Consider the following 19,686-nt stretch of genomic DNA (forward strand, 5'->3'; position numbering starts at 1 on the left):
ACCAGCACAAGTCCTGAACTACGCAAAAATTGGGAATCATCACTGGGGGAGAGTTATCTAGGAGCCCCGGGCACCCAGATGGCAAGGGCTGGGTGGTAGGACAGAAACTGCACAGTGAAGCAGCCTGCCTCTTCGCAGGCCGAGCGGCTTCAGCAAGCATCAACAGTTATTTAAATGAAAGGATACAAGGGGAAAGTCACTGTTCTGTAGGGCAACTCCTCCTACCCCAGATGGGTCATGGTCTGCAGCTACTCAAAAATCAGCAACGCTGTTCATGGTTACATGTTGTTGCTAGTGCGACATCCCTCTTCTAAGCCCTCTCCTGATCGCGATGCCTACTTGGCTGGCCGGAGATCCTTCACGAACCTGGCTGCACTCTTTCGTGAAATACGAGGTCCTTCCGGCGTGGAAAACCCGCAACTTTACCGGGTATAATAGGGAATATTTAACATCCATTTGCTGCAGGGTGCGTTTGACCACCAGGAATTCTCTTCTAGCCGCTGATACTGCTAGGGTGCAGTCTGCATAGAAGGACACCGGGGTCCCTTGATACGCAACATTCTGCTGGTTCCTCGCTAACCTGATCACTGTGTCTCTGTTCCGGTAGTTCAATAGACACACAATAATTGGCCTCAAGAGTGTGCTCGGCGGCGCCCTGGGGCCCAGAGATCTGTGCGCTCTTTCCGCAATGCACATGGGTGACAGCGATTCTCCAAAGTAAACCTGCAAAATTTTCTCCATATGGTACTCCACACACGTCATTGCGGTGGACTCCAGGTCGTGTTCCCAATGTTTCAGAGGTCCCTGGCCTTGGGTTGTATTCGCCAGACAGCCGGACATGCACCCGAGTAGAGGAGCCGCCCGTAGGTCTGGTCTGTGTATTCCACGGCTCCTGGTTAGACACACGGGGTACAGGTGCCAAAGCCCCTGTTCGATCCACGAAAGGGGCAGCTATGTCCCCACCGCTTCTAAGGAAGACTGGGCCCTGGCAGTTTTCTGACAGAGCCACACCTCGCCATCCGGTGAGCCTGTTTCGCTTCCCAGCTTCGCCTTCAGGCAGCTGATCAGGTGAGTTCGCCCCTAACCATCTTGGGCCAAGGACCATGCAGTAGTCACACTGTGTTGTTACTCACCGGACTGGTGCCTGCTCAGTAGGGCCTCGTTCCCAGCTTCCCAAAGTGCCCTCTCCTTGGAGCCACACCCTGCACATGGCATGCATACGATGTAGCCTAGTTTAGCAGGTTAGGGACTTTTTTTTTCCCATTCTCAAACGGGCCGAATCTCAGAATTGGCCTGATGGCAAACGGGAAAAATCCTTTTGGGATGTGTCATCCCAAAAGGTCCACACAAAAAAGGGAATCGCAAAATTTCCCTATTTAGCGAATGCATTTAAGAAATCGTAAATTGCGATTCCTTAAATGCAATTCTGGAAGCACCCAAGTTGTGCGATTTTGCCTTAAAAAACCGCAAATTACCACCAACTTTAAGTTGGTGGTAATTTGCGATTTCCTTGAAAAATGCACTTGTTTGCATTTTTCAAAGTGCCACATGGTGCACATACATGCCCTGAGGGCATGTAGGTGCGCCACATTTGCACACATGCATATTTCAAGGGTGCAACCGAGTGTCCTTCTGGCATCCATACACCCTTGAAATTGCATTCGCAATTTGTGAGTACCTATTGGGTAGTCGCAAATTGTCTTCCCATTCATTCCAGTTGTCCTGTAGGCCCATAGTAACGAATGGGAAGGTATTCCTTAATTGCGAATCACAATTTGCAATTCTCAATTGAGGAATATATATGAATCGCAATTATTATTGCAAAACCTAAATACATTGCATTTTGCGAGTCCTTAATATCGAATCGCGAAAATTAGCTTATTAAGGACTCGCAAACTGCAAAGATGATACATATGCCCCTATAATGCCACAGCACTCTCACCTTCTGCAGCGGTCTGTGGCGGCTCCCAGATGGATCTCCTCTATGCGACGCTCGGGCTGCACCCAAGAGTGCCCCCGGAACCCCTGGCTGCAATGCAAGTCTCGGCAGCCCAGGGACAGCTCCCCACTCTTCAGAGGCAAGTAAAAGGGGGTTAGAGGGGCCGCCATCCAGGTGTTGGAGGAGTTGTGGAACCTGGAACAACAAGAGGGGATTGAAAAGGTCACCGGGCACACATCCTGGGTCTCACCCCTGGCAATTGCTGCCAAACTCAAGCAACCTGAGGCCATTCGGCTTTGTTTGGACATGTGTCTTTCAAATGAGGCTATTCAAGGTGAACGGCATTTAACCCCTACTATTGATGACATTGTGGCAGACCTAAACGGAGCACAGTGGTTTTCAAAGCTTGACCTAAATGCTGGCTTCCACCAGAACTGGCCAGTCACTATATTACGATGTTCTTGACCCACATGGGCCTCAGGAGATACCAGAGATTACACTTTAACATATCCTCGGCAGCGGAGATGTTTCAAAACACCATCCGTGAAACCCTCTCTGAACTTGTAGTAGTTACCAATATTAGTGAATATATCCTGATCTTCTCATCCTCGAAGAATATCATGTTCTGCTCAGTCCAAAGCCGGAGCATTTAGCGGACTGTGACCTGACTCTCCACAAGAAGTAATCTTTGAAAGGCATCGGTTCCCCAGACTGCCACAGAGGTGAGGAGCTTCCTTTGGATGGCAACCTACTGCAGCCGGTTCCTTCTGAACCTGGCCACCCTGTCCAAACCTCTGAGAGCCCTGACAAGGACAAACACCACCTGGGAGTGGAAGAATGCAATTACATGGGGTTTCACCAAGTAAAGGATGCACTGTTGGCCAATGCCACCACAGCCTACTTCAACACTTGACACAAGACAGAACTTGTTGTGGATGCAAGTCCAATAAGGCTGGGGGCAGTCCTCCTATAGGAGAAGAGCAAGGGGTCATGGATCTCGTTCCCATATACCAGCAGAGCGTTGTCGGACACTGAGGCTGGATACACTCAGATAGAGCGAGAGGCAGTGGCAATCAGGTGGGCTTGCTGTCATTTCTATCTTTACTTATGTGGACAGCGATTGAGGGTTATCTCATATGAGAAACAACTCATCCCACTCTTCTTAGGGACGTCTCAATATGCCCCTCCCAGCATCAAGCGGTGGGCAGTGCACCTGCAGCCCTATTTATTTGAAGGAGTGCACCACCTTGTAGTGAAAGACTCGGCTGATTACCTGTCTCGCAATCCACAGGAGCAGACCAGCTACCGCGAAGGTGTGGAAGACAAAGGGACTGAAGAGTTTATACATATGGTCTTGCATTAAGCATGCCCCCTGAGCACTGTCAGTCAAGACAGTCAAGCAGGTGACCCAAAAAAGACACTAGTCTGTCCAAGGCCAAGGAGGTGCTCCTAAGGAAACAGTGGCGGAACGTCTTAGATGTAAATGTAGTAGTAGTACTTGTATTGCGCACGAATCGACCAATGAGGATATCTCAGCGCTTGTACGCATACCGCTGTGGAACCCTTCCTGGCTTTTCCCTGTGAGGTGCCCACTCCTGGGCACCCCCAAGGTGAAGCCAGGAATCCTAGCGTTGTTGGGGAAGTTGTGGAGATTAAGCAAGCTATTGCCCAGAGTTGCAGAGTGGGACCCATGATTAGAATAGGCACAGAGGCAAGAATGATCAGGTCCGAGGAAATTGAGCCCAAGACCCGCCGAGCCGGGAATTGAATCCTGGTCCCGGGCTAGACCTCTGCATCAGGGTCTGCCGCTCTAACCATTGAGCCACACTTCTCCACTCGCTAACTTCCATTGAAAAAATGAGGATGACCAAGCTCTGGAGGGTCAGGGCTGAACTGACCACCAGCAATGTTAGACAAGTTATTGTATAGGAATACCCCAGTGTCTCTGGGCCATTTACCTGGCTCAATAAGGCCATCAAGGGGTGACGAAGACCAAGTCAAAACTATGAGACAAGGTCTGGTTCCCAGTAATAGACCCAATGGTGGATCAAAAGGTGCAGGATTTCCACTCCTGCACCATCACCAGTGGGGAATCAGGATCTGCTCCGGTATTCAAAATCTTCCAGCCGTGATTGTGTACAGTCACACAAAGTATCATGTAGTAGAGCTCATACAGTCCGTTGCCTTCTCCAAGGTGAAGCCAGTTCTAGAAAAAGTCTTCGACCTGCTAGTGCTCATAGAAGAAGTAAAGACTGACAATTTGAAAGCAGCAGAGTGGGTCGGTGGCAGCTTCCTCCCGCGCTCGTTTTCGTGGCTAAGCTGATTCTTTTAGCTGCTTGGAATTTGGGCTGCATTTTAATACCAGTGTTAACGCTGCATTTTACTGTGTTGGGGGACTTTTCCTTCATGACCGCACCTTCTATGTCGAGCAGGGCTCTCACAGGTCAGAGGCTTTTGACCTTAAGCAGGGAGTTCCCCAGGGTTCTAACTTCAGCCCCACCTTGTTCAATCTTTATGTGGCGCCAGTAGCCTTAATAGCTGAGCAGTATGGGGTAGAGGTAGTAACCTACTCAGCTGGTTGTGGCCTTGACACAACCAGCTGAGCACGCAGCCAGCAGCTTTGCGTCTTGCCTTCAGGATTTGGCGGGATGGATGGCCAACAACTGCCTCAGACTGAATGGGGACAAAACCGAGGTGTTAATTGTTGGTAAGTCCCCGTCAGTTTGGACCTCGGCATGGTGGCCTCATACGTTGGGCCCCCTACCTACGCCTAAGGATCATGTTAAGAACCTTGGCATATGGATGGATGCCAAAATCTCTTTTGACTATCACACCCAGCATGTTGCTGGGGTGTGTTTTGGTATTCTTCGCTGCCTGAGGAAGACACTTGATTTGCTCCCCATGTCAGCTAGGAGGGCCCTGGTCCATGCCCTGGTTACTTCCAGGCTGGACTATGGGAATGTCCTCTACCTGGCAGCAAATACTAGGTGTCTCCAGAGACTGCAGCACATCCAGAATGCTGCTGCACGTCTGGTGCTGCGGCTGCCAAGGAGAGCTTCCTCTAAAAGGGCCTTGGAGGCATTACATTGGCTCCCCATTAAGGAACGCATCCAGTTTAAGGCTCTCTGTGTCAGCCATAGGATCGTTCAGGGGAAGGGCCCTGGCTTCTTGTGCAACATGCTTACACCGTATATACCTGCCCGGCTCTTGCGGTCTCAGGGTGCGGGTCTGATGCATGTCCCCAGGTTTAGCAGGGCTAGAATGGGTGGAAGATCTTTCCGCTCCCTGGCTGCCCGTAGATGGAACACTCTTCCAGTCAGACTCCGCACGGAGACCTCTGAGCTGGTGTTCCGAAGGGAACTCAAAACTTTTCTGTTCCCAAAGTGTTAAGTGCTGCCTGCCCGGGCTACTATTTGAATGATGCCTGACCACGTACAGCGCGGGGACACACTGACAAGTGTAACCAGGCGCTTTATAAGCTCAGTATTATTATTATTATTGTTATTTGACCCATTCCAAGGGCAGGACTTCCAGGAGTACTTATCATCGCTCAAAATCAAGCACCAAAAGGTGACTCCTCTGTGGCCTCAACCCAGTGGGGATGTGGAGCGCTTCATGCGCATGTTGAACAGAGTGCTTCGCATATAGGTGGAGCAGGGTGAAGATGTTGAGTGCTGCTTCCACCGATTCCTGGGGGCATATCGGCAAACCCCACATAGCATCACAAACTGTGCCCCTATGGATCAGCTGCTTCAGAGGCCTAAGAGAGATTGCATCCCAGCAGGGTGTACCTGGCAGGCAGTGGCCCTTGTAGTGCAAGCGGCTCAGGAGAAATGGAGGAACATAAACAACCGTGCAGGCCAGGGCAGGCACACAGTTGCCCCTGCACTATCCATGGTCGATCAGGTCATCATGTGGTACCACAATTTTGGGTAAAAACATTGTGGACATTAAATGAACCATGATCACCATCAACCGGGACAACACCAAGGTAGCCAGGAATGTGTCTTGGTTCAAAGTAGTGATCCACTCCTAGGAGCAGGGTGACAACCAGGAGGAGCTAGTCAAAATGTCAGAAGAAACTGTGACATCCAACTACCATGATGTTGGTGCCAAAGGGTACAACTGCATTTCTATGGGTCACACCAGTGGCTGACAGACCTGCTCCCATAGGGGATCCACAATGACCAGGCACCAGTATCAAGCCAGCCAGATTGGTCATCCCACTGGCAGGTGTGAGAAATGTTGGAGACCGGAGCCAGAGGTATGGACTCCACCCCAATCCATCACCAAGCAAGATACTTTAACGCTATGTGTGCATGGTGTAAATAAAAGTTGGTGTTTGGTATTCATTTCCCAAGAGTTGGAAGGGAGGTAGAGTGCCACCCAGCCTCTACAATACATTGTGGCTGTATTCCACCTCAATGGCTGGGCGTGGACCATGGGGACAAATAAAGGACAGAGCGGCTACTCGTGGTCATTCCAGCTGCAGCAGTATAGTGTCTCTGTGTGTAATGCCTCAGGGTGTCCCCTGTCTGCGGCCTACCTGCATGCTTGTATCTTGGTGGTCACCACTGGCAATACGAAATGTGAAAAGGGAAATCAATGAGACAACTGTATTTCTCTGAAGCCTTCAAGGGGGGAAGGGGAGAAAGGGACTTTACCTGCAGACATGTCACCGTGGACACTTTAGTGAGCAAACTTAAAAACATAAAAACATCCTTGGAACAAGCCCTTCAGCTACTACCACAGAACTTAAATCGCTCCAGGGAGACATGGCCACAAATAACACCCAAATGCAACAGATGCAATGCAGGATCAATGATTGGAGACCAAAGCAAGCTTTTCACTGGATTGGGGCAATGAGATATGGCATTTAAAGTGGAAGCTTAAAGAAATGGAGGATCATGATCAGAGAGGGAACATTTGAGTTTTGGGCGTTCCTGAATCAGAGGAGGGCGATGATATGATCTCCTTTCTCAGGCCCTGCCTCCTGAAACTGCTTGGGATTGTTTTCCATCTGCCACTAGAATTCCAATGGACTCACTGATTGCACCAGAGAAGACAACCCTCTCATAACACCCCTCGCCCAATCATCACTTGCCTACCGAGGTACCAACACACTCACCTGATTCTCCAGAAGGCTTGTAAACAGGGTTTTACCACTACAACGGTCGCAAAATCCCCTTTGCTGTGGACCTTTCCCTTGACACTAATTTAATTCAGAAAAAACGTACCTGTGTCCATTGCCCAAAGGACAGAATATCAGGTATGGCCTTCTTATCTGGCAACATTGCTGGTGACTGTAGATAACAATACTAGAGAGTACTTGGACCCTGAGTAATTGCAGCAATTTCTATAAAACAGATCGAAAACTGCAATGCACATCAGACCATTATGCACAGAAGATTCACAGCCAACATATAAGTATGCCCCACACCATCTCATCCAGAGAGCACAATCCTATCAGAAACACAAGGGCAAGGAATCACATCCTGGTGACATCCTTCAGCAGGACCTTAGATAAATCGAGATCGCCTTTGAATGCCAAGGACTAACACTATGCCCATCCAGATTAGCAATCCGATCTCTCCTAGCTCCCCCTTGAGCCCAGGCAATCCCTTATCTCTTCAATACTTTCTTTAATTTGACTGTACTGGCTGCATTGAGAGGCTTTGCCAGCACATACTACTAAAATCGCCAGCCCAGAGTGTCTACCCTGTCACTCCTACCCCAACTGCAATTCTTGTTGCAGTTCTCCAAGTTTAATTAACCTACGTTTCTTCTATCATAAGGATATCTTTCAAGGGCTTCCACCCACACCTCTACAGCTCTCTCAAACACATTTCAAGACAGCATCACTGCAGTGGGCACTAACAGAGGGTTCTCAAAATGGTTGTTGAACATCGATGTACTTTCGAGCTCTGTCTAGCCTAAAAAATTGTTGACGTTCTTGCAAGCAAACATTCAGATATTGTAATGCTTCAAGAAACTCATCTTTTTCCCTCCGAATCTGATAAACTGAGAAGACATTGGGTTTGAAACGTCCTCTATTCAGCAGCTTTACTGGCAGGGTTGCTGCCGTATCCTACTGATGGCGAGACCGTGATAGGACAAAATGTGGGGTGGCTATTCTAACCCATAAACGTTTTCTCATTCGTATACTCAAACATGGGCAAACCCCAATGGAGGATACATATTTGCCAAAATTGTTGTACAAAACACCACCTCCTTAGTGGGATTCATAAACAAGACTGTTTCTGGCCCTCAGCATCTTTTCACTGAATTCAATTGTACTAGACTGGTGATTGGAGGCGATTGGAATATTACACCTGTAAAAGGTCTGCTGCGCTTGAAAAGTCGTCCTTATGAACATGGCCACAAGGCTGGTTGACTTCTGGTTTTGCAGCTTAAACAGATGAAGATGTGCTCTAGCATTCCACCTAAATGTATAGCTGATGAAGCAATCTTAAGTAACCTGGCTAAAATCAACAAAGAATTAGCATCTTTCTGTAGCACCTTATATACAAGCACCACACCTAACACAACTCTTTCAAGGAATAAATTAAGCACACTGATATAGCTCAGACTCTTATCACTGGGAGCGGACAGTTTTCCTATTGAATTTTACAAGCTCATTAGCCCCATGGTGACCCCACTTTTTGGGAAGGCGTTTGGAGAAATAATAACTTCCCAGAACACCCCACTAGAATTCAAGAGAGATTTACTGGCGCTTACTCCTAAATCGGAGAGAGACCACCTATCCAATGGCAATAACCGCCCCATCTTGCTCCTGAACTGCAGCATTAAAATTCAGGCAAATATTCTACTCTTCAATCTCCAAAGGGCAATCCCCACCAAAATCCATAGCAACCAGATGGAATTCGTCCCCTGGAGCACCTCAAGGAATCATCCTAGACCTTTCCTACAACTAATTTCCCGGACTGCCTCAGATGAAAGACTGCCCCTGCCCCTTGATGCCAAAAAGGTATTTGTCAGAGTGGAATGAGACTATCTATTTTGTATCATGACCCAGATTGGCACTTGGCCCACCTTTATCACTATGATTGAATGCTCATACTGCAAAACCACAGCAATAGTTTCCTGCAATTGATTCCTCTCAAGTCCTCTAGACATTCGATTGGGAACCAGGCCAGGGTGCCCCAAACCCCTGCTACTGTTCTTGCTGGCAGTTGAACCATAAGAAGCAGCGATACGACAAGCACTACATCTCAAAGATATACCAAGTGCAACTGGTGTATTTAAGATCATGTTATATGTTGACAGCTTATTTTTCACTCAGAGATACCAACACCACCTTTTTGGGCTTTTCCGGCTATAAAATCAACTAGTCAAAAAGCAAAGTATTGCCCATGCCTGCTTTGACCACACACAACCTCATTAAGAATTTTGCATTTAAGTGGCCCTCCGATACCCTCATATATTTGGGCGTATTAGTTTGCAGAGACATAATGTACATGATCGCATATATATATAGTGCCCCTGATCAAACAAATGCTAGAAGACTTCCAGCGCTAGGAAGTACTATGCTTATCCCTCTGTGGCCGGGTCCAGACAGTCAAGATTATGATAGCCACCCGTTTTTAATTGTCTTTAGCATGATCCCTTTGAAAGTCCCTTTATCGCAACTCAGAAGGATTGATGATTCCATAAAGAAACACATCTGGAATGGACAATGGCTCACCTCGATTAAACTCCACATGGCGACAACATCCGGAAGCCTAAGGCTGCCGAAAATAGATCTTTATTATGCTGCACATCAAATATCGCAAATAGTGTAATATTTCACAAAAGACCTTGTAACCCGTGATTGGTTAAAAATACAAAGAGGAGCCTCCAGATTGCAAATCTTATACCGGACCATAAGGCAGCAACGGACCCACTGAATCCTATTTTGGTAGGGCAACATATATATGGAAAGGTATTCACAGGATACTTGGCTCTCATGGCTATCTTCACTTACAGGTTCCTATATGGTTCAACTCTGGGATCTGTATTGCACATAACCCCATTCACTGGCCCCACTGGCTGTCAAAAGGGATCGCCATAATGAACGAGCTCAATAGAGAAGACCACTTTAAAACATTGACACAACTGAAACAGGAATATGGGATACACAAGAGGACCAGGCAAGTGTGCACATGAAAATGTGCGCAAGAAAGATCTGTAAGAGTCAGTTGAGGTATGGTGTAGGAAGTGATTCCACACCTATGACACAGTCCCACATGCTGGTGTTGCTCCTAAATGAATTTACCTTAAAGAAATTAAACGACAAAAGGGGTTTGCCAAAACAGGGACAAGTTGTTTTAATTAAACACACCAGCCGTGAGAGTATTGACAGAGTGAGTCTGATGAAAGTCTCTTGTACATAGTTTCAGCTGATGATATACACATCTCAGGAGGTACAATAAAACAATTCTGCATTCTTGAAAAAGCATCTTAGTTGTAAATTAACAAGTGTGGGCATCTGATAAGGACACAGATTTCTCTCAACCTCGAGGAGAGCTAGTGTGGGCTAGTGTGTGTGTATCCTAAAGTTTGGTGTGGGGTGCGCATGATCACTTTGTATGGTGTGCATGTTGTGTCCTGATAACTGAGTGTTTCTATCTACCTGTGGCATCTAGCTTTGTGGTATTTTTGGGGACACATGCCTTTGGCCAAACTTGTTTCATTGGGGCCAATTTCCTTTGACCTGTTTGTGGAGCATCTATCTATATGTGGGATCAATCAGGATTTGCTATGGATCGCGTTTGTCTTTGGACTAAGTGAGACCCCACATGTGACCTGTCACTTTATGGGCATAGGCTGGGGTTGCAGGAACTGCCTGACCACGTATCTCTGACTCGGGTTGATGGGGACGTCACCTTGGGTGAATCCGACGGCAATGATATGAGTTAATTAGAACCCCTGAAAATAATATGGCAGCCACTGGTATCATTTTTAAGGCCATTCTCAACATTATGCGTAATGTTGTCACAGCGTGCATCGACATTGTCACAGTTCGAAGGATAGTCTTTGTAGTGCACAGATCCTGCCTTGCCCTGACCTGGCTCCAGACACACTATAGTGGGGTGGAGACAGCATTGTGAGAAGGCAGACACAGCCTATTCAGGTGTCAATGACAACTCCTTCCACCACTCTATCTCAGGAAGGCCCATCAGCCTGGTGATGGGCCATCAGGATATGCAGGGCTCACCTAAACTCCCTTTGTGTGACTGTCTAGAGTGAATGCCCCTGTCAGTCTAAACCAGACGTGGATTCCACAGGCAGGCAGAGGCATCGTATGGTTACACAAGAAAATGCCCACTTTCTAAAAGTAAAAAGAACAGATGATGGACAGAATGCCCAATCAATCAAACATTCACCCCAGTCACTGATCCGGGTTACATCCATCCTTTTTTTGCAAGCCACGCCATTCCAGTATAGCCCCAGCCATATTCAAATCAGTCCTGATCCTGTTCCCCATGGTAACAGACCAGCCCAAACTTTCTAAAAGTGGCATTTTCAAACACACATTTTTAAAACCATTGTCACTAAAATATGTATTTATAAATACTGAGTTCAGGGAGCCTAAACTCCAAATTTCTAGCTATTCCCAATTGAAAGTTACACTTGTAAAATATTATAAGGCAACTCCAATGATAACCTATGGAAGACCTATTCCTTACAATAGTTAAAAAAACAACATTTGCAGCATTTCACTATTCAGACATGAAAAACACACCAGTACATGTCCTACCTTTCACATACACTGCACCCTGCCCAAGGGGTGACCTTGGGTCTACCTTAGGGGTGCCTTACATATAATATAGGGGAACGTTTTGGCCAAGCAAGAGGGTGCACTTGCCAGATCGACATGGCAGTTTAAAACTGCACTCATAGACACTGCAGTGGCAGGTCTGAGACATGTTTGCAGGGCTTCTCATATGTGTGGGACAATCAGTGCTACAGGCCCATTAGTTGCATTTGATTTACAGGGCCAAGGCACACACAGTACACTTTACTAGGGACTTGCCAGTGATGGATTGCCAATCACAATCACATTTCACACAAGGAGCACTTGCTCTTTAGCACTAAACGGTAGTGGTTAAGTGCCTAGAGTTCTAAAACCAGCAAAAACGGAATGCAGCATATAGTAAAAATCCAGAAGATGAGAAGCAAAAAGACTGGGGAAACACGCTAATAATGCCATGTCTAACACCCATTACCATGCTGCAGGATCTTCCTGAGCTAGAGTGGTGGGAGTAGTTGACACTTGCACCTGAGCTGCATGCCCCCGTGTAGTGTGTCTAGAGCCAGGGCCAGGAAGGGCAGGGTCTTGTACACTACAAAGACCTTTTTTTGAAGTCTCCCTACTACTGCACAAATTGACTTCTTGCGCGTGTGGGACACCTGTTTTTTGTACAACTCATTCATTTCCAGCTTAATACCATTTCCTGGTGCTGCATCACTCCTGTGTCCTTATTTGTTCCGGAGTTCTCCAGCAAGCTATACTGCTTGTGGTTGCCTGGCAAGAGGATACCTCTACCCATGCCTTGCGGCCACTTAGTGCCTCTTTCCTTGTTGATTTACTCCGAATTTGTACTCAGTGCCTGTTCTGTTGACTGGGTTCATCCAGTTCCGTATCCTGATGAATAACTTCACTTGATTCCAGGTTCAACCGTAGGTGCTTTCATTTCCTCGGTCATCTACGTATTTCATTTTGATACTGAAATAGCAGACAGTTCCTGTGCTCAGTCCATCTTCCTTCAACTTAACAACAACCATACAAGTGACATCCTGGTTAAATAAACTGTTGATGAAATATACTGCAGTAAAGATGTATTGGGGCATATTTACAAACCCCTTGCGGTGCCTGCGCATCACTTTTTGTCATGCACAGGTAGCGCAACCTTATGCCCCAGATTTACAACGGCATGTATAGCCACCATGCATGGCTTTTCGTGTCCTTGTAAATATGACAGCGCCGGAAACAACGACATCACCCCCTCGCAAGACCTCTGTGACTCTCTCGCCTTGTTCTTCCACCGCAAAATCACCGATATCCACAACAGCTTCGACGCACCAACCACGCACCCACCCGCCGAACCAACGCCCCTACCACCACCCTCTGCAACTGGACCCCGGTCAGCACCGAAGACACCACCCGCACGATGAACACCATCCACTCCGGATCACCTACCGACCCTTGCCCCCACCACGTCTTCAACAAGGCTGACTCCATCATCGCACCCCATCTACAGGACATCATCAACACCTCCTTCCACACCGCCACCTTCCCGGAGAGCTGGAAGCACGCCGAGCTCAGCGCCCTCCTGAAGAAACCAACAGCGGACCCCACCGACCTCAAGAACTTCCGCCCCATCTCGCTCCTCCCTTTTCCTGCCAAAGTCATCGAGAAGACCATCAACGGACAGCTCGCCGCCTTCCTCGAGACGAATGGATCCCTCGACCCCTCGCAGTCCGGTTTCCGAGCCAACCACAGCACCGAGACCGCCCTGATCGCAGCCACCGATGACATCAGATCCCTGGTCGACATCGGGGAAACAGCAACCCTCATCCTCCTGGACCTCTCCGCAGCGTTCGATACTGTCTGCCACCGCACCCTAGCACAGCGCCTCAGCAACATCGGAATCCAAGAGAAGGCACTGGAGTGGATCATCTCGTTCCTCGCTGGAAGAACCCAGAGAGTCCGCCTCCCCCCGTTCAGATCCGAGGCCACCAAAGTCATCTGCGGCGTACCACAAGGATCCTCACTCAGCCCCACCCTCTTCAACGTCTACATGAGCCCTCACTCTGCCATCGCACGCCAACACAACCTTAACATCATCTCCTACGCCGACGACACCCAGCTGATCCTCTCCTTCACCAACGACCCCGCCACCGCAAAAGCCAGTCTCCAGGAAGGAATGAAAGACGTCGTGGAATGGATGAAAATCAGCCGTCTGAAACTGAACTCAGACAAGACGGAGGTCCTGATCCTGGGATCATCGCCCGCCGCCTGGGACGACTCCTGGTGGCCCCCAGCCCTGGGCTCCACACCCAAGCCAACGGACCACGCACGCAACCTGGGCTTCATCCTGGACTCCTCCCTCTCGATGACCAGACGAGTCAACGCCGTCTCCTCGTCGTGCTTCAGCACCCTGCGCATGCTCCGTAAGATCTTCCGCTGGATCCCCACCGAGACCAGGAAGACGGTCACCCAGGCACTCGTCACCAGCCGACTGGACTACGGGAACACCCTCTACGCCGGAACCACAGCCAAACTGCAGAAAAGACTCCAACGCATCCAGAATGCCTCCGCACGACTCATCCTGGACATCCCCCGACACAGCCACATCTCCGGCCACCTGAGACACCTGCACTGGCTCCCCATCAGCAAGAGCATCACGTTCAGGCTCCTCACCCACGCACACAAGGCTCTCCACGACCTGGGCCGCAAGTACCTCAACGACCGCCTGACCTTCTATACACCCACCCGCCAGCTACGATCAACCAGCCTCGCCCTCGCCGCCTTACCACGCATCCGCAGAACCACCACCGGAGGAAGATCCTTCTCCTACCTGGCAGCCAAGACTTGGAACTCCCTCCCCATCCACCTTTGGCTGACCCAGGACCATCTTTCCTTCAGGAAGCAACTCAAGACCTGACTGTTTGTGCAGTAACGTATCTCCCCCCCCCCCCCAGCGCCTTGAGATCCTTCCGGGTGAGTAGCGCGCTATACAAATGCCATGATTGATTGATTGATTATGACCCCGTCTCATGCAACACTTTGGGTGAAATGGGTGTGACATGGACATTACTGTGGGTGTTCCCAAGAAATCGTAAACCTGGAAATGCGGCAGAATACTATGCCACCCCAGGGGAGGTGTATCGAGGCGCAACAGGAAAAATGTTTACATTTCTCCTCGTTGTATCCTCATTCTATACATGCTGCATTAAACGGTTCAACCGTGGGTGCTTTCATTTCCTCGGTCATCTACGTATTTCATTTTGATACTGAAATAGCAGACAGTTCCTGTGCTCAGTCCATCTTCCTTCAACTTAACAACAACCATACAGTGACATCCTGGTTAAATAAACTGTTGATGAAATATACTGCAGTAAAGATGTATTGGGGCATATTTACAAACTCCTTGCGGCGCCTGCGCGTCACTTTTTGTCATGCACCGGTAGCGCAACCTTATGCCCCAGATTTACTATGGCATGTAAAGCCACCCTGCATGGCTTTTTGTGTCCTTGTAAATATGACCCCTTCTCATGCAACACTTTGGGTGAAATGGGTGTGACATGGGCATTACTGTGGGTGTTCCCAAGAAATCGTAAACCTGGAAATGCGGCAGAATGCTATGCCACCCCAGGTGAGGTGTAGCGAGGCGCAACAGGAAAAATGTTTACATTTCTCCTTGTTGTATCCTCATTCTATACATGCTGCATTCTGCAGCACACATAGGAGGAGAAAAGCACCTCTTGTGATTGTTTTTGTGCAGGAAGGTGTCTCTTCCTGCACAATAACAATCTCCCCGCAATGCGGGCACCCTTGCACCATGGCACAAGGGTGCATGCGTTGGTGCATGGCAGCCAATTGTGCTCCAGCACAGGGGAAAGCAATGCCTCAAATTGTTGTAAATGTGATGCATCCTCATGCTTTGAAAGTGCTACAGCGCAGTATAGCCAAAGAGCTTGCGGTGCCGCGCTGCAGCACTTTCTTGTAATTGAGGCCCATTATATTTAGCACAACACAGAGTCAAACAAATCAACGATATTGAGTTCATTAATTGACTCTGTGAGAATGTCGTGAGTACCTCTTACTTGGTGAAGAAGAGAAAATCCTCCGATGTCAGTGATTGATGTCTGGAAAACAAGAGGCACATAAGGTTAGAAACAAAGAACAAATAGCAGAAAGTGAAGATGGACCATTTGGGAAGAGAATAGAAAAAGAAGGATGACTAATCAGTAGGCAAGAGAATAGATAAAAAAAAGACTGTACCATCTAGAAACTGAGGGGCACATGTACAAAGCCTTATCGCCACCACAACGTAAATTTTTCCGATATTGTGGTGACAATAGGGGCTTAGCTGTATTTACAAGGCAGCGCTAAGCCACGTAATTTGGCTTAGCGCTGCCCTGTAAATAAGACCCCCTTTCATGCTATGGTTAGCGTGAAAGGGGTGGGCAGTGGATGTTGCAATGGGTGTTCCATCCCAACACTTATTGATTTTGACACAGCCCACTATGTACAAGGGCAGCGTACATAGGAGGCAGCGCCAAAATTAAGACCAGGGAAAACCTGGTCTAAACTTGGCGAAACGAGGAGAAATGCATTATTTCTCCTCGTTTTTGCTTTTTCCATGCCATGGATTGTTTATGTACAGGAAGGTCGCCCTTTCTGTACATAAATAATCTGTACACAAACTGCCATTTTGTGACTTTCATGTGTTCTGCATGAAGCAGCACACATAAAAGTGACAAAATGACATTTTAGGATTGTTTATATGCAGGAAGGGACACAGAAGGACAGAAATTGGGGAAGAATGGGGTCATGAAATCAGTTAAAGGACATTGGTGGGATCGGTCAACTTTGGGGTGATTTTGAGGGAGGCTTATTTAAACTAGTCTTTTTGTATCATAGGAGACACACTTGTTGAGGAAATATTATAAAAGAGGAGACAAGGGTCTACCAAGGAAGTTGCTAAATAAGAAGAGAGAAGCCCCATAACATAATGTTAGTTATCACTGGATGTGCATCTGTACCCCAAAGAGGGAAGAATATAGTCAGGATAACAACTAAAGAAGGGAGACAAGCAAGGCAAGAAGATAGTCCGGTAGAGGAAAGGTTGAGGAAACAGTCTTAGAAATTCTACTTTATTTTTCTACTACTACTTACCTGTTGTTGTTCTGAGGGAGCTTAGTGGTGGAGGGAGAAATGACCATGCCCTGCATCCAATGGTGATCTAAAGGAACCTAAAGAGGGGAAAAGAAGCCAAGGAAGTGTGTACATTTCTATGGTCCAACTCCATTTTTGAATAGGTGAGGACACCATCTTAGTTATAGTAAGTCACCATCTTTTCAGATTTATACAGAATCATTGTCATGCAATTGACACAGATGTCATCTGATCTTATCCTTCTAGAAACCGTAAAAGTGGCAAGTCATTCGGCTTATGAATTTGATGTAACACCTGATGTGACATCAGTCTTGGACAAGTGTCTATTTTTCACCATGTCAAGGTCAAATATGAACAACTTAATAAATTTAAAAAAGATGTAGATAAATATTCTGAAGAATTAGTTTACCCATATACTCATAAAGACTATTTTACCAATAAAAACGAACCACGCTGGGAGAGACCCAATCAACAAAGACCAATCTATTCAAGAGGGAATAATAAACGTATCACGTTTTCAGAAACATCTGGGTCCAGTAGCGAGGAAGAAATAGAGAGATCGATAGAAAATAGAGGGGGACCTAATTTCTCCTGGGAACCTTTTTTAGAGAGACTCCCAAATCGGGGTCAACGGAACTTCAGGGGGTACAACCGGTCAGAGCCTGCTCGGAACCATCTACCTCAGAACAGCTCCAGAGAATACATTGCAACGAGGAGCAAACAATACTGGAGGTAGATGAGTTCCCAATAGTTAATCTATCCAATAGAGTCCTGACAAAGGTAGAACAGGACATGCTCCAAAAGGGGTTTAGTTTTGCCCCAACTAACACCCACTCTCTTTTTAACTTAGAAAGTGATTTAAAAAACTTTTTCCGAAAAGTACGATTAAATAGATTTTTTGAGGACAGAGTTTATGAACCAGCCCCTAGTGTTACTGGTCTTAAACCCAAGTCAACCTTCTTCCCTAGCCTCCAACAAGTAGACAAGAGTGTTGAGATCTTCGAACGCGTCGTAGAAGTAGAGATCAAAACTTTATTTACCAAATCTGAGAGCAAGAAAGGTAACAACAACCTTTCCCAGGCACAAAGAGCAGCCCTAAACGACCTTCAGAATTGTGACGGGTTAACAATCAAACCCGCCGATAAAGGCGGAGGAGTTGTGCTATTTGACACTCCAGCATATGAAGGAAAAATACGTGAACTACGGAACGTACAAGAGCATTACAAGAGATCCAAATTGATGGAACTTAGCCAGTTGAAAACAGAGGTGGCAAATCTTTTAGTCAGGGGCAAAGAGGAAGGTTCTATCAATGACAACGAGTACAAATTCCTCCTCAACACGCATCCAGTGATTCCAGCAATTTACGGTCTACCAAAGATACACAAAAACATAGAGAATCCACCGATGAGACCGATGAGACCTATCATTAGTGGGATTGGCTCCATTTTGGAGCCACTGAGCCGATATGTAGACCACTTTTTACAACCGCTTGTTAAGAAACAAAGATCGTATCTTAAGGACACCTCCCATGCGATTGCCACGTTCGAGGGTAGAGAGTTCAACAGGGCGACCCAGTTTCTGGTCTCCCTGGATATCGAAGCCCTCTACACGAACATTCCGCAAAATGACACCATGGAGGTCATTCAGTCAATACTGGAAACTGAGGATCTGAGAGGGGGTGACAGTAATTTTATAATGTCTTGCATCTACTACATCCTTAAAAGAAACTATTTCTTATTTAAGGATGCACTCTATTTCCAAATCAAGGGGACCAGCATGGGGGCCACCTGTGCCCCCAGCTTGGCCTGCCTTTATGTAGGCAATTTCGAGGAACAACATATCTTCAATGATACAGCTCCCTTTTATGAAAACATCTCCTGCTGGCATTGCTACATAGATGATATCATCCTCATCTGGAGCGGTGCCAGCAGTGATCTGGACTCCTTTTTAACTTGGCTTAATTTGGGAGACCCCCATTTAAAATTCACTGGACATTACAGCAATGATAGAGTTGCATTTTTGGACATCAATATCAAAGAAGAGGATGGTACCCTTAAGGTGGAACTATACACTAAACCCACAGACAAAAATTCATTACTCCATTACTCGAGCAACCACCCGAGAGCGCAGAAAGATAACGTGCCCTTTGGCGAGTTCCTCAGGTTGAGGCGTAATTGCTCAAATTTAGAAGACTTCTATAAACATGCAGAGAATACTAAAAGTAAGTTAAAAGCTAGAGGATACCCCAACAAACTCATAAAACATGCACTTAAACGTGCACGGTTTTATGACAGAGACAGTCTGTTAGACCAGAATAAGAACAAAAATAGACAGGATGCGACAATGGACCGAATTGTCTTCGTGACACAATATTCGCATGTAAGTAATCAAATCAAAAATATAGTCAACAGAAACTGGAAAATTCTTAACTTCAACATGGACAAACAGTTAAAAAAAAAACCTCTTCTCCTTCTGCAGGAATAAGACCATCATAAATAGCCTAGTTCACACCTATAAGTCCACCAAAGATACTCAACTAACTCTTACAGGGACTGTAGCATCCGGTAACTACAAGTGTGGTACATGTTCTATATGTCCCCTTTGCATTACTGGTAAAAACTTGGAATATAACGGCAAAAAACTAACGCCTACCAGCTTTAACAACTGCAGAAGTCAAAATGTCGTATACCTGCTCCTATGCCCCTGCAATCTGGGATATGTTGGAGAAACAAGTAGGGAGTTACGTATCCGCTTGCTGGAACATAAATCAGCAATACGGACGAATAAAATCAATGCCCCACTGACTGAACACTACCAAGCGCTCAATCATACATGTGAA

The sequence above is a fragment of the Lissotriton helveticus genome, chromosome 3_1, assembly GCF_964261635.1.
Source record: "Lissotriton helveticus chromosome 3_1, aLisHel1.1, whole genome shotgun sequence".
NCBI classification, from domain to species: domain Eukaryota; kingdom Metazoa; phylum Chordata; class Amphibia; order Caudata; family Salamandridae; genus Lissotriton; species Lissotriton helveticus.